The sequence below is a fragment of the Pinus tabuliformis genome, chromosome 9, assembly GCF_031772625.1.
Source record: "Pinus tabuliformis cultivar Carrire ecotype Pingquan chromosome 9, CPIR1, whole genome shotgun sequence".
Taxonomy (NCBI): Eukaryota; Viridiplantae; Streptophyta; class Pinopsida; order Pinales; family Pinaceae; genus Pinus; species Pinus tabuliformis.
In genome coordinates, this window is record NC_142307.1 from 86,371,830 (window position 1) to 86,384,701 (window position 12,872).

Genomic DNA, 12,872 nt, shown 5'->3' on the forward strand with positions numbered 1-12,872 from the left:
TCTCTCAAAATACATTACACAAAATTCCGACCATAAGGTACATGATAGAGAAATCAAGAGTATGATATGAAGTTTGGAGAAGAAAATCCATGCCTAATATTAACTCAATATCATGGTAACTTTTAAGACAAGGAGTAGGCTTTTAACTGGGCAAAAAAACAACAAGAGTATGTAAAATGATTTATTAAAAACATAACTGTAAGATCTAACATACAAGTAGGTCCTGATAAAGGTGCATGGGTTTTTGGTGTTTGGGTGTTGCAAGCCCATGCTTCCTTAAAACGAGATGCTTGATGTGATGCTACAAGAAATTCAGCAGCCACACATACAAGCGATAGAAAAATTTTATTATAATTCTACCCAAACAATGGAGATGCCGACAAAGAGAGGCCAAATCTTTATATGTCGAGGAGCATTGCTACTTGATACTCACCAAGAAGGTCTCACCCAAAATTTCATCTTTGTAGTATGTAGTGAGGAGGCTTGTAAGGTCGCTTGAAACAACACAGTTGCCAAAAATAAATGCTAGAGTTCCTTTTATTTACAAACAATGAGTACATTTGCTCCTCGTCCAACAAGCCATCCCAAATGTCAGATCTTTTCAGTATTGGTAGTGAGAAGGCTTGTAAGGTCCCTCAACAGGCACATTGATATACTCTACCTGATTAGGAGAAAGATTTGTTATCTTGGCACCCAACTTGGGCAAGTGTAGAGCAGCCACCTTCTCATCTAGATGCTTAAACAACACATAAACCTTCTTCTCATACTTCCATGATTTCTTCTCATTCCAAAGCTCTAACTAAGCAATGACCCACAAAAAAACGTAGCGATTATGAACCATCTATGGAACATCCACCTATGTAGCAATTGATCATACACAACAATATAATCAATAGAATGGTATGCGTGAGAAGTCTAGTATGTACAAGCAATGTTTGCAGAGCATTAGAAATATTTACCTAGTTTGTAAAGGAGCAAGACATGACAAAACTTTGGTGGCCACTTCCACAATCCAAGTTCATTAAAATTCCATTTGCAAGAGTAATGATGCCACTGTTGGTGTCAAGGAACACACACCTATCATTCAAAGGATTGACGGTAATCTTCTTAACACCAGGGAATGTTTCAAGGCCTTGCATATCAATCGTGTTGTCAAAGTGACTGATGTTACAAACAATGGCATTTTTCTTCAGTTTCCTCATGTGATCTACAATAATGATGTCCTTCTTGTGAGTGGTTTTCACAAAGATATCAATAGTGCTAACTACATCCTCAAGGGTGAGAATAGGAAGGCCTTCCATAAGTGCTTGCAAGGCGTAGATAGGATCAATCTTTGTAACAATGGCCCTAGCTCCAGCGTCTTTCAAGGCTGGAGCACAACCCTTGCCAACATCTCCAAACCCACAAACAACAGCAACCTTACCAACAATCATGACATATGCGGCTCTCATAAGATCGTTTGGGAAAGAATGCCTACATCCATACAAGTTGTCAAACTGCAAAATAAGAAAGAGATTCATAATCATCACAACATGCATATCAAATAGAAAAAAATTGAAGAAAAAAAGACTTGAGATATCTGGCCTTGGATTTATAATTCACAATAATTCAAAACTTCGATACAAGTCCAATCAGCTTATAAAAACTTAGCTAATATTAACCCATCTTAACCAGATAATTGAATATATGTAAAGGTATTTGATTTTAAATATGAAGATGCTTCTACACCCACCATGAACTCACATTGATTCAGCACCATGAAAATTAATTTTATTTTTTTTTAGTTTAGTGGAAACTAGGGAATCCTAAAATGTAATGCTAAACCTGCTAACTTTCGGTAATGTCATGGAAGAATGAGAGGAAGGTTCATGCTTTTCAGAAATAGAGGGTGGATAATATGACATTTATACAACAATGGATTTACTTTTCAGAGAATTCTCAATAGTTAGATTCTAAAAAATGAATGTGATGGTTGACAAGTGTGGCCACTTCAAAAATCAAATTCTTGTAAGCCATCTATCAAATTTAACTTCACTGGCCCGGTTGGGAAATCAACATTGATGATATTCTATAGCATCAGTCTTCCGACATCTCTTAATCTTATCATCTTATGAACATTCTCTTATTAAAATAATCCTCAAGCACCAATTAAATTTTGCAATGGTATTGATCCTCTTTTAGGTTTGAGAGGAAATGTGTTATATCTACAACCTAAGTGATCTCAACATGTCTCTATAACCTTGTGCATAGGAATCATAGGAAGAGCAAAGGTTTGTTTTTGGATGGTCCATTTATCAACCTTCTTTGTAAGGAAAGCAGAGATTCAATGAAGCCTTGTCTGTGGAATATCAAGAATACCAGGTACAAGCTCTTCATTTACAGACTCTCAACCCTTATCCAGAGCACATGTCCCAACATCAAAAGACTTGTTAATAACAAACGTACTTGTGACCCTTCACCCTCTAGGGCATCTCATCACAAGAAAATGTCAATATGGTTGGGAGAGTAAGAACCTATTTTGAAGTGGTTACATCTGCGGCATATTCATCTCATTTCTCTATATCCAATAAATTTATGGAACCCTTGTGAATTATTACAGACCTGAATGTGATCAATCCATAATTAGTCTTCAAGAAGAAAAATTATAACTATTGAGGTGTGGTTTTGGTGTATCTGTTTCAAGCATCAAACTATGATAGTACTATACATATTCATATATGTATGTCCTCTTTTGGAGCCGACCTGATCCAAGGTGTATCATCCTGCAAGAAAATTACGACCATACAAGGAATTCTCTTTTTTTTTGGAGATCGGTAGTAGTCCATTGTTTTGATATACAATTATCAAGATTTGTTATCCAGCACCATCACCTACTGCGAAAGATCAGAGTCATAATCAAGGGAGTGTGACAGCAAAAGTTCTGGCCTATTGTCAGTTAAACTACTTCTTCAGAAACAGTTTCAAGTAGAAACAGTGTATGGCATCCTCCCTTGCAGCAAGCATCTAATATACTGTTGTTAAGGTTTGTCAGGAAGATTCCCTATACTTAAAAGTCTGATGAGAAAGGGAATTGGTTGGTTTATATATATATGTATGTATATATATATATATATATATATATATATATATATATATATATATATATATATATATATATATATATATATATATATATATATATATATATATATATATATATATATATATATATACACACACCTTATGGATCCTTGGTGTTCTTCACAAACACCTATCATATGCCTCGCTATAAAGACTCTAAATCTATCTATGGATGAGCCTATTGTTGTCTAAGCTTGTAGTATAAAGAATTCAAAGAAAATTCTTTCCAACAGATGGAGTAGATGTTATTGATGGCTACTAGTTGCCCAAAGCTATTTGGATCCATTGGTGAGGAATGGTGAGCATTTCAATAATGACCAATGTTCAATTCCCATGAGAGCATTTGGCCCTTAAGATTGCCATGGGAGCACCCAAATTTAGTGGTCAAATGTGTGCATCTTGTACTCCACTAACCCTATAAGCAGATCAAAGCCAACACTCTTGTCATCCTTAAGACTAGACACTAACCATTTTGGCTACAACCAAAATTTCAACCCTAAGAGTTAGCTTAATCGAACCATCTGCCCAAGGCATGTTGCTAATGAGGAGACTATAGGTCACAAGTTCAAATCCAATAAAATTCCCTCAGGACTACCAACCACCATTATGGTTCGCAGTTTAGATGCCCTCCACCAAGATACTGCAAGGAAGAAGAGAAAATATTCCACAAGTTTTTCCTTGAAAGTGATACTAGTTTTCTAAAAATGAAAACAATGAACAATTCTTAACAAAAAAAACTCAGAATATGAGATTCTATCAATATAAAAAACATGGATATAGACCTTACATAACACAAAATCCAACTAATACACATTTTTGTTTCTTTATGCTTTTCCTCTTTTAATTTAAGAATAATATTGAACAACCTTTAGAATGCATTTCTTCTTATTATCTTTGGCATGAAGGGCCAAACTAATCAATTAACAAGTGCATTATTATAAATCATTTGAGATAAACATACTTTTCGAAACTTGAATAGTCAAGAAAAAAATCATTACTTGAAGACACATATGTACCCACTTGAAATTGTAAAGGTATTTCACTACAATAATTTTCCAATTTGAATATGGTCTAATTAGACATTTCACTACACCAATTTGAAAATGGTCCAATTAGGACATAAGAAAAAACATTTGTATATATACAAATCAAACAAAACAGTGAAATTACCTTTGTACAATTTAGAAAGTATGTACATGACAACCAGAGCCTCCATGATGTTCCTCTTGCTCTTCCCAAAATTATCTTCCTCCTCTCTTTCGTCCTTTATATTGATGAATGTGTATGTTCCATACATTTCCGATGTGATATAGCCATAGCTATATGGATTCATTTCCACATTGGGACCATTCTCAATATGGTTGTCATAAAACTCCCCAATTGGGAAAAGACTTATCGATGGATGCATGCGATATTGTACATTTAGAAGATGAACTGGGTGTCCAAGCCTCTAAAATATTTCAAAGGGACTTCTTCCATATTTCATTTTCTCCGCAAGTTTATGAACCAATCATTTCATGGAATTAATATATTTATAAGAACTTTTAGGAAAACGAAATTGAGTAGATACTTTTGAAAAGGCCACTATAAACAAACCTTTCTCATTACTTTTGCCAGTAGCTGCTTTGGATCTCCTATCAGAAATGAACGTGTTACACCTTCAATTTGTAGTGCAATTGTAGATTCGGCCTCTTTGAGCTGGGCCACCTCATCAATAATCAAACAGTAAAATGGTGTTGCCAAGTTCATGCAGCTCTTTCCAGACAATGATACAGTTGAAAATACCACTTTAGCACCTGACAAACACATTTTTAAAATGTTTTTCCTAGGGATTGTTCTTGCACAGCATAGTTCCTTCCTTAGGAGATGGATACATTCACTTCTCAAGAAGCAAAGGGATTCTTTTAAGAACTTTCTATTGTTAAACATTCTCTCTAAATATCTCTGTGCACTTTGCTACCTCTGCATAGATTTCTACATCATTGGAAAAGCATGCTCTAATAATTTTCTTCTTACATCCATTTTTCTGAATTAGATTTACAAAACACCCAACAACTTCAGTCAGATAATCCAAATCCTGTTTCTCTGAGATTGGTCATTCAATAAAATCCCCGCACACTCAAATAAGTCTGCAGCGAAGTTTCCAAGACCTTTTATGACAAATTGTAGAAAGTTAAATGATTGTGTCTTCTTTGATGTTTATTGAAAAACCTCATATTATGAAACTGTCGATTCAAGAAAATCAAGAAAAGAGGCCACTCTCTGCCTCCATCCTGTCACTCACACACAACATTTTAGCATGCATTACTCTCGATATGGAAGGAAAATATTTTCCAGAGGACCTTCAACATCCAATCGCTCCTCATTTCCAACTAGAAGAAGGTCACTCAAGGTCAAAACATAGGGAAAGTTGCATATATCAGGGCACTCATCAGATGGACTTGTAACTAATTTCAAGAATCTCATCACAATTTCTGATATTGCAACGTTTGTTGGTGCACACACTAGTACTTTGTACCTCTGATGAAGGAAGACAGAAAGAAGTGAAACAAGCATTGAGGTCTTCCCTATCCCACGGGGGCCCTGGATCGGATTTATATAGGGACGCCTTTTCTTCTTAGTAGCATTAACTTCACTAAATATAGTAGAAGCTTGAGAATCATTCAACATGTGGGACTCATAATGTTTTTTTCTCAATATATCTATATCATCTTCATTTTCTTTGACACTGTCTTCATTATAGTCCTGTAAAACTTAGTTAGGTTGGGGCTCATTTTCTGGCTTGTACATTCAACCAGTTAGATTATAGTTCACTAAAAAAAATGACAAAAATAGATATTTCAAATCCTATAGAGGCCTAAAACAGCACAAGTGCACACCTTTGTATTATAGTATACTACCTTCCCAAGCATAGCCAAATTGATTATTTCATTGCCAAACTCAAGATGCAAAGCATTCCAGATTTTCTAATTTGTTGCCACGTTACCAAGATAAATAACAAAACATTCATTTCGCATATTGCTTTTTTTGGCGCAAAAAGGATGCATATCTGGAACACATATTTTCACCTTGATAATATTGTTATCTTCATATTCACCACACCCTGTCCTACTTACTAAAGCCTGTATGGAGTCATGAAGATCTTCCACACGTTGATGTACTCTTGTCGAGAGTATAAGAATATCATTTGGTTTGGGCATAAGGTTTTGTCCTGCCTTCCTCTCTGGGATGTCATATTCTCTATCAATAAGCATCTTGTATACCTCCATTGCACCATGTGTAAGGTCAATGATCATTAAGAAAAAAGAAGGTAATTACACAACGTTTTCTCAAAGGACCCTAGTGATTTCTTAAAACTCTCGCTCGAGTTGACATCGTAAGACTACCTATTAACAATAAAATGGAGAAATTAGAAAGCCTGGAACATTTAATGGTTTTTGAAGTTGAAGCCAACTTTGGACACTCGATGTTTTGCATGGCAATATACATGTACAAGCCACCGTATAGCATAGAGGATAGCTTAATTATAGCTAAAACATACAAGTGAAATAAAAATAGAATAACAACAAAACACATGAAATCTTTTACTAACACAAGCTTTGTTCTGGAAGGCATCCAATGAAAATTCTATTGAACACAAAGGTAAACATTATTAACCCCATGGCCAAGGGAAAGAGCCCTAAGCTCTTATGAAAATGTGTTGAAGATAATGGAGAGTATCTTAGAATAGGTAGAGTTGGTTCATGTAGCCTCAGGATAGGAATCAATTTCTATTTCTTAGGATGTTGTTCTAACTTTCCTAAAACCATGTATTTTATTTAACGTGTAATGTTGATGAACAATGTAGAGCATTCTGCAGAGCTAGGCACTCCTAATTCAGACTCTCTTTCGTAGAGCTGACCAGTGGGTTTTATTTTCATTAATACAAACATTGCCATTTTTATCATGGTATCAGAGAGTAAGGGCTAAGGAACCTGTACGCTGGCTGGTGGGTGGATCTCTGAACTAAAATTTTCATAGGTTTTGAGTGGACAGTTGCGACGATACACTACTACACTTCACAAAATTTTCATTTTTTCGATCGCTGCACTTTTTCAGTGTACAATTGTGACTATTCTTTGAAAATTGGTGTATTTCTGTGACGGTCTCGGAAATTGGGCGTATTTCTGCCACTAGTCTCAGAAAATTGGTGTTTATCTGCAACTGGTCTCTGATATTGGGTATATATCTGCAACGATCGTGTAAATCAAATAAATTGCAAAGGGAGCCAAGAACAAGGATGTAGCTATGAGAGAGGCTGAGTGGGGAAGCCAAGAACAAGGTTGTAGCTAACAATAGGAGGTTGTCTAGAGGCTGAGATGAAAGCCACGGTGATCTGTGTGTGTGTTGTGAGATCTAACAACAGTGATTTGTCTTTGTCACAGATCTGTGGTAAATTTAACATCTTTTACCTGTCGATTTTTTTTTTTTCTTTTCTAAATCACCAAGATGAATAATAACATATTTGAAGCATGCATGAACAAGCGTAAGAAGCTTGATGGTTCCAATATGCAAATTGGAAGTTTAAGATGCAGAATCTACTAGAAGTTCAGAGTGCTTGGAAAATTGTGAATGGGGATGAGCCGAGGCTCGGGGCTGGATCAGCATCAGTCCAAGATTGGGAGAAATGAGAAAGCAGAGCAAGGGCAATATTAAAGATGTCAGTGAAATACTACATTATACCACACATTAGAGAAGGTAAGTTAGCTAACGAGATCTGGTGAATTCTAAAGGAATTGTATGAAATCAGAAATTCAAGTCATCTTTTGTTCCTCAAGAGTAAGATTTTGTCCATGAAGATGGAGGAGTATGAAACGATTACTTCATTCGTAGCAAGGATCAAGGATCTGAAAACCAAATTATCAGATATTGGTCATATAATGGATGATACAGATCTTGTCACCATTACAATGAATGGTGTCACTGATGATTATCAGATGTTCATTACTGGGATCAATGCGAGAGAAAAGATCCCACATTTTGAAGAGCTGACAGCTATACTGATGCAGGAAGAAGAGAGGAGATTGACTCTGAAGCCCTAGTGTGCCAATCTTGCATTGATGGTGAAGAAGAACTTCTACAAAGGGAAAGGAGGTCCACAATAACAAAACAAATCAAGTTCACATAAGCCAAATCTGACTCAAGGTATGCATCCGAATAAAAACTACTCTGAAACTAAATGTTTTTGTTGCATAAAATTGGGTCATATTGCCAGGGAATGTAGGAAAAACAAGTATCATGAAGAACAAGAGAAGCCAAAGACACATGCAGGTCATCTGGCTAATAGTGATCAGGTGCAGAATTTAAAGTTGTTCATGGCAGATCGTGAGGAAAATGTTGATGCAGACATCTGGTATGTAGATTAAGGAGTGTCAACACACATGATAGGGAACAAGCACTGGTTGGAGGATTTTAAAGAGATCAACGAAGGCACACAAATTTACCTCGGAGATGATAGAAGTCATCAAATCAAAGCATGTGGGAAAGTTTCTGTCATTCTACCTAATGGTAATATTAAACAAATTTACAATGTAATGTATGTGCCTGGCACAACAAAGAACTTCATTTCAGTATCAATGATTATAGATCAAGATTTGAAAGTTGAATTTTTAAAATATAACTATTACATTAAGGATCTGCTTTATGGAATGAGGACAATTGCTACAGGAATCCGAATAGGAGGACTATACAAGTTGGATGTGAGACTTGAATTGGTTCGAGCATTGACAACAGTGAGCCTGACTACATAAGAGCTTTGGCACCAGAGATTCGGCCACATCAATTACAATGATTTGCTGTTATTACAGAGGAAAGAAATGGTAAGAGATCTTCCTATGCTAAAGCAAGTACATAATGATTGCGATGCTTGTACTTTAGGAAAAATGCATAGAGAAGAATTCCCTGTTAGAGTAGAAAAGAAATAGACGGATATACTAGAGTTAGTGCACACAGAACTTTGTGGTCCCATGTAGACAAAATCATTAGGAGGTGCAGTGTATTTCCTACTGTTTATTTATGACTGTACGAAGTTTTCATGGGTGTACTTATTAAGTAAGAAGAGTCATACATTCGAATACTTTAAGCTATTTAAAAATATGATTGAAAGACAAACATGGAAGCAAATAAAAATTCTTCGTTCTGATCAAGGGGGAGAGTATAGGAAAGATGAGTTGATTAGATATTTTTTAAATCATGGAATTTTGCAGTAATTTACAGTACTCCATACCCCATAGTAGAATGGAGCAACAGAAAGGAAGAACAGAACTCTAGTGGAATGTGCGAGAAGTATGCTGAAAGGTAAGAATCTTTCAAATGGTTTTTGGGTTGAAGCAGTGAGTATTGCTGTTTATTTAAAAAATAGGAGTCCTACAAGAAGTCTCGAGTTTAAAACTCCTTTTGAAGCTTTCTATGGATATAAGCCTGCAGTAAAACACTTAAGAATATTTGGATGTAAAGCATTTTCCCACATACCCAAGGAAGATAGAAATAAATTAGACTCAAAATCCATCAGATGCACTTTTATAGGGTATTGTTTGTCATATAAAGCATACAGATTATTTAATCCCTCTACTCACAAGATCTTTGTTAGTAGAGATGTTAAATTCCATGAGCAGGATAGTGAAGAAACTGATGAGCGCTATGATGGATGGGACATCCTGTACTTTGAAGAAGAAGATGCAGAGAACAATCAGGATCAGCAACAAACAAAGGCAGAGGATGAACAACAACAATAGCGATAGGAGCAACAACAACAACAACAACAATAGAAATAGCAGCAACAACAACAGCAGCAACAACAGGAAGAAATAAGGTTTGAAACCACCACCCCACCACTCAGCAGAACATGTAGGAAAGCTCAAATGCTTGCAAGATATAGGGAAAATTAATTTTTAACTAGTATGGTGAATGCTGTTGAACCGTCTAGTTATATAGAAGCAAATGAAAGTAATGAATGGAAAATAGCCATCGAATAGGAATATGATTCAATAATCAGAAAAAACACTTGGGAATTGGTAGAACTCCCTAGAGGAAAATAGGTCATAGGTTGCAAATGGTTATATAAAACGAAAATTAATGTAGATGGAACTATAGAAAAACTGAAAGCTAGGTTGGTTGCAATGGGTACACACAAAAAGAAGGGATATATTATGAGGAAACCTTCGCCCTTATAGCTAAATTGAACACTATCAGAATGTTAATTTCTTTAGCTACTAAGAAACATTGGATACTGCACTAACTAGATGTAAGGTCTGCATTTTTGAATGGAGAACTAAAAGAAGAGGTTTATTTAGAGCAACCAGAAGGGTTTGTCTAGAAGGGAAAAGAAAATTTAGTCTATAGGTTGAAGAAAGGACTCTATGGACTAAAACAAGCTCCTAGGTCATGGTATGAGAAAATTGATTCATTTTTTCTGCAAGCTCGCTATAATAGAAGTAAGAATGACCCTAATATTTACACCATGAAAGATGAAAAAGGGTGCATAGTGCTGATTTCACTATATGTATATGATTTGATAATTATAGGTGATGCTATATATCTAATTGATGAAATCAAGCAGCAAATGTCATAGATGTTTGAGATGAAGCATCTCGGTGAACTCAGATACTGTTTAGGTCTCGAGATCTGGAGAGATTTAGGTCAAACATTTATGTCTCAAGAAAAGTATGTCAAAGGCCCGTTAGATAAGTTTAGAATGGATCAGTGCAAGTCTGCACCGGTACCATTACAACGAAATATCAAATTGCAGTGTGAGGATGGCTCAAAAGCGGTGGATGCAACACTTTATAGACAGCTGATTGGGAGTTTGATCTACCTAACCACCACTAGACCTGATTTGGCTTATGTAGTCTGCGTGTTAAGCCAATTTATGTCTAAGCCACTTGAAAGCCATTGGAATGTATCGAAGAATGTTTTAAGGTATCTACAGGGTACTGTAGATTATGGAATTATTTATACTGACTCTTCTGATGTTAGATTGGCAGCATTTGCAGATTCAGATTGGACAAGAAATGTAGATGATCGCAGATCTATAACAGGTTATGCATTCAGTCGTAGATCTGGGGTGATCACTTGCAGCAGCAAGAAGTAGAACACAGTCTCCTTTTCCTCAACAGAAGCAGAGTATCAAGCCATGTGTGCAGCAACGTGTGAGGCAGTTTGGCTGCAGAGACTTCTCCAGGATGTTGGGGAAGAACAGACAGTCGCAACAACAATCATATGCGACAATAAAAGTTCAATCAAGTTGGTCAACAATCCGTTGTTTCACAAAAACACGAAACATATTGATACTCAATCCCATTTTGTAAGGGAGAAAGTGTAATCTAAAGAAATTCATCTGGAATATTGTAATACATGTGATAATGTTGCGGACATTTTCACTAAGCCCCTTGGAAAAGTAGAATTTCAAATGTTTAAGGAGATGTTAGTCATATATGTGAACCCATTCTCCATTAAGGGGGAGTGTTGAAGATAATGGAGAATATCCTAGAATAGGTAGAGTTGGTTCATGTAGCCTTAGGATAGGAATTAGTTTCTATTTCTTAGGATGTTGTTCTAACTTCCCTAAAACCATGTATTCTATTTAATGTGTAGTGTTGATGAACAATGTATAGCATTCTGCAGAGCCAGACTCTCCTGGTTCAAACTCTCTTTCATAGAGCTAACCAGTGGGTTTTATTTTCATTAATACAAACATTTCCATTTTTATCAAAATGGTGACTGAATATAACACAAACTCACATTGTCCCAACCAAAATTGCCAATGAAAAATCAATATGCATGATTTTAACAAAGGGGTTGTCGTCAAAAAAACCATAACAACATGTAGGAAGTTGAATGGCAATAAGGGATACTAGTGGAGTGAGCCATATGCCTCGAAATAAATAAACCAAAATATTTACTAAAAAAAATTGTTCTCCAAAACAGGATTGTTGCAGTAATTTAATGGGTGTTCCTCGAGTGTCGAATAAACTTACCATTTGGTAACATAATGTTAGAATCAATAAAGAAAGAGGAGTTGCACTGCAAATCATGGTTATTAATAAGCACTTAGTCTGTGCTTGAAGGCCTCACAATTATTTTAGGATAGAGAAAACATTTGAAAATGTTGGCACCAAAGAGTATGTTATCCAATTATTCACAACAATATACAAAATTATGGGTATTCTGTAAGGCTTGAAAGAAAGAAACCCATTGAAGGAAGCGAACGAGGGCAAATTTACAAACAGTTGGAGAGTGGAGATATGCTAATTCTGAAGCAAAAGATGAAAACAGAAGCCAAAGAGAGGAGCCTCAACAAGCATCACATAAGTAGGTTGGGCAATGCTAGGGCACCTAATGGGAGTAACATCATGGAGGAGAAAGCCATAAAACAAAAAATAACTTAGTAGAAGTACTTTAATTAAATATCAACTTCACCACATTATGCCAATGAGATCATGTCTATATTTTATTAATTAAAAAGTAACATTTAACATCACGGAGGAGAAAGGCCTGAAACAAAATATAACTTAGTGGAATAATTATACGTATCAGCATATCGTAATGGTTATTGATAAACTTTCTGTATGTTTGATCTGTTTGTCTTTTGACTATATGCTCCGTCTAGTTCCTTTGTTTTAACAATCAATGTCTTTGTGTGGATGATTTCTTTCTCTGTCCTGTGTATAACTGTTTTCTTCTTCTAAATGAAGGCTTTTAAATAGATTTCCTTT

At 35.7% G+C, this 12,872-nt stretch overlaps 1 pseudogene; it reads right to left on the reverse strand.

Moving 5' to 3' along the window:
- Positions 1-601: 601 nt before the first annotated feature.
- Positions 602-4,929, reverse strand: LOC149147222 (adenosylhomocysteinase-like; annotated as a pseudogene).
- Positions 4,930-12,872: the final 7,943 nt, after the last annotated feature.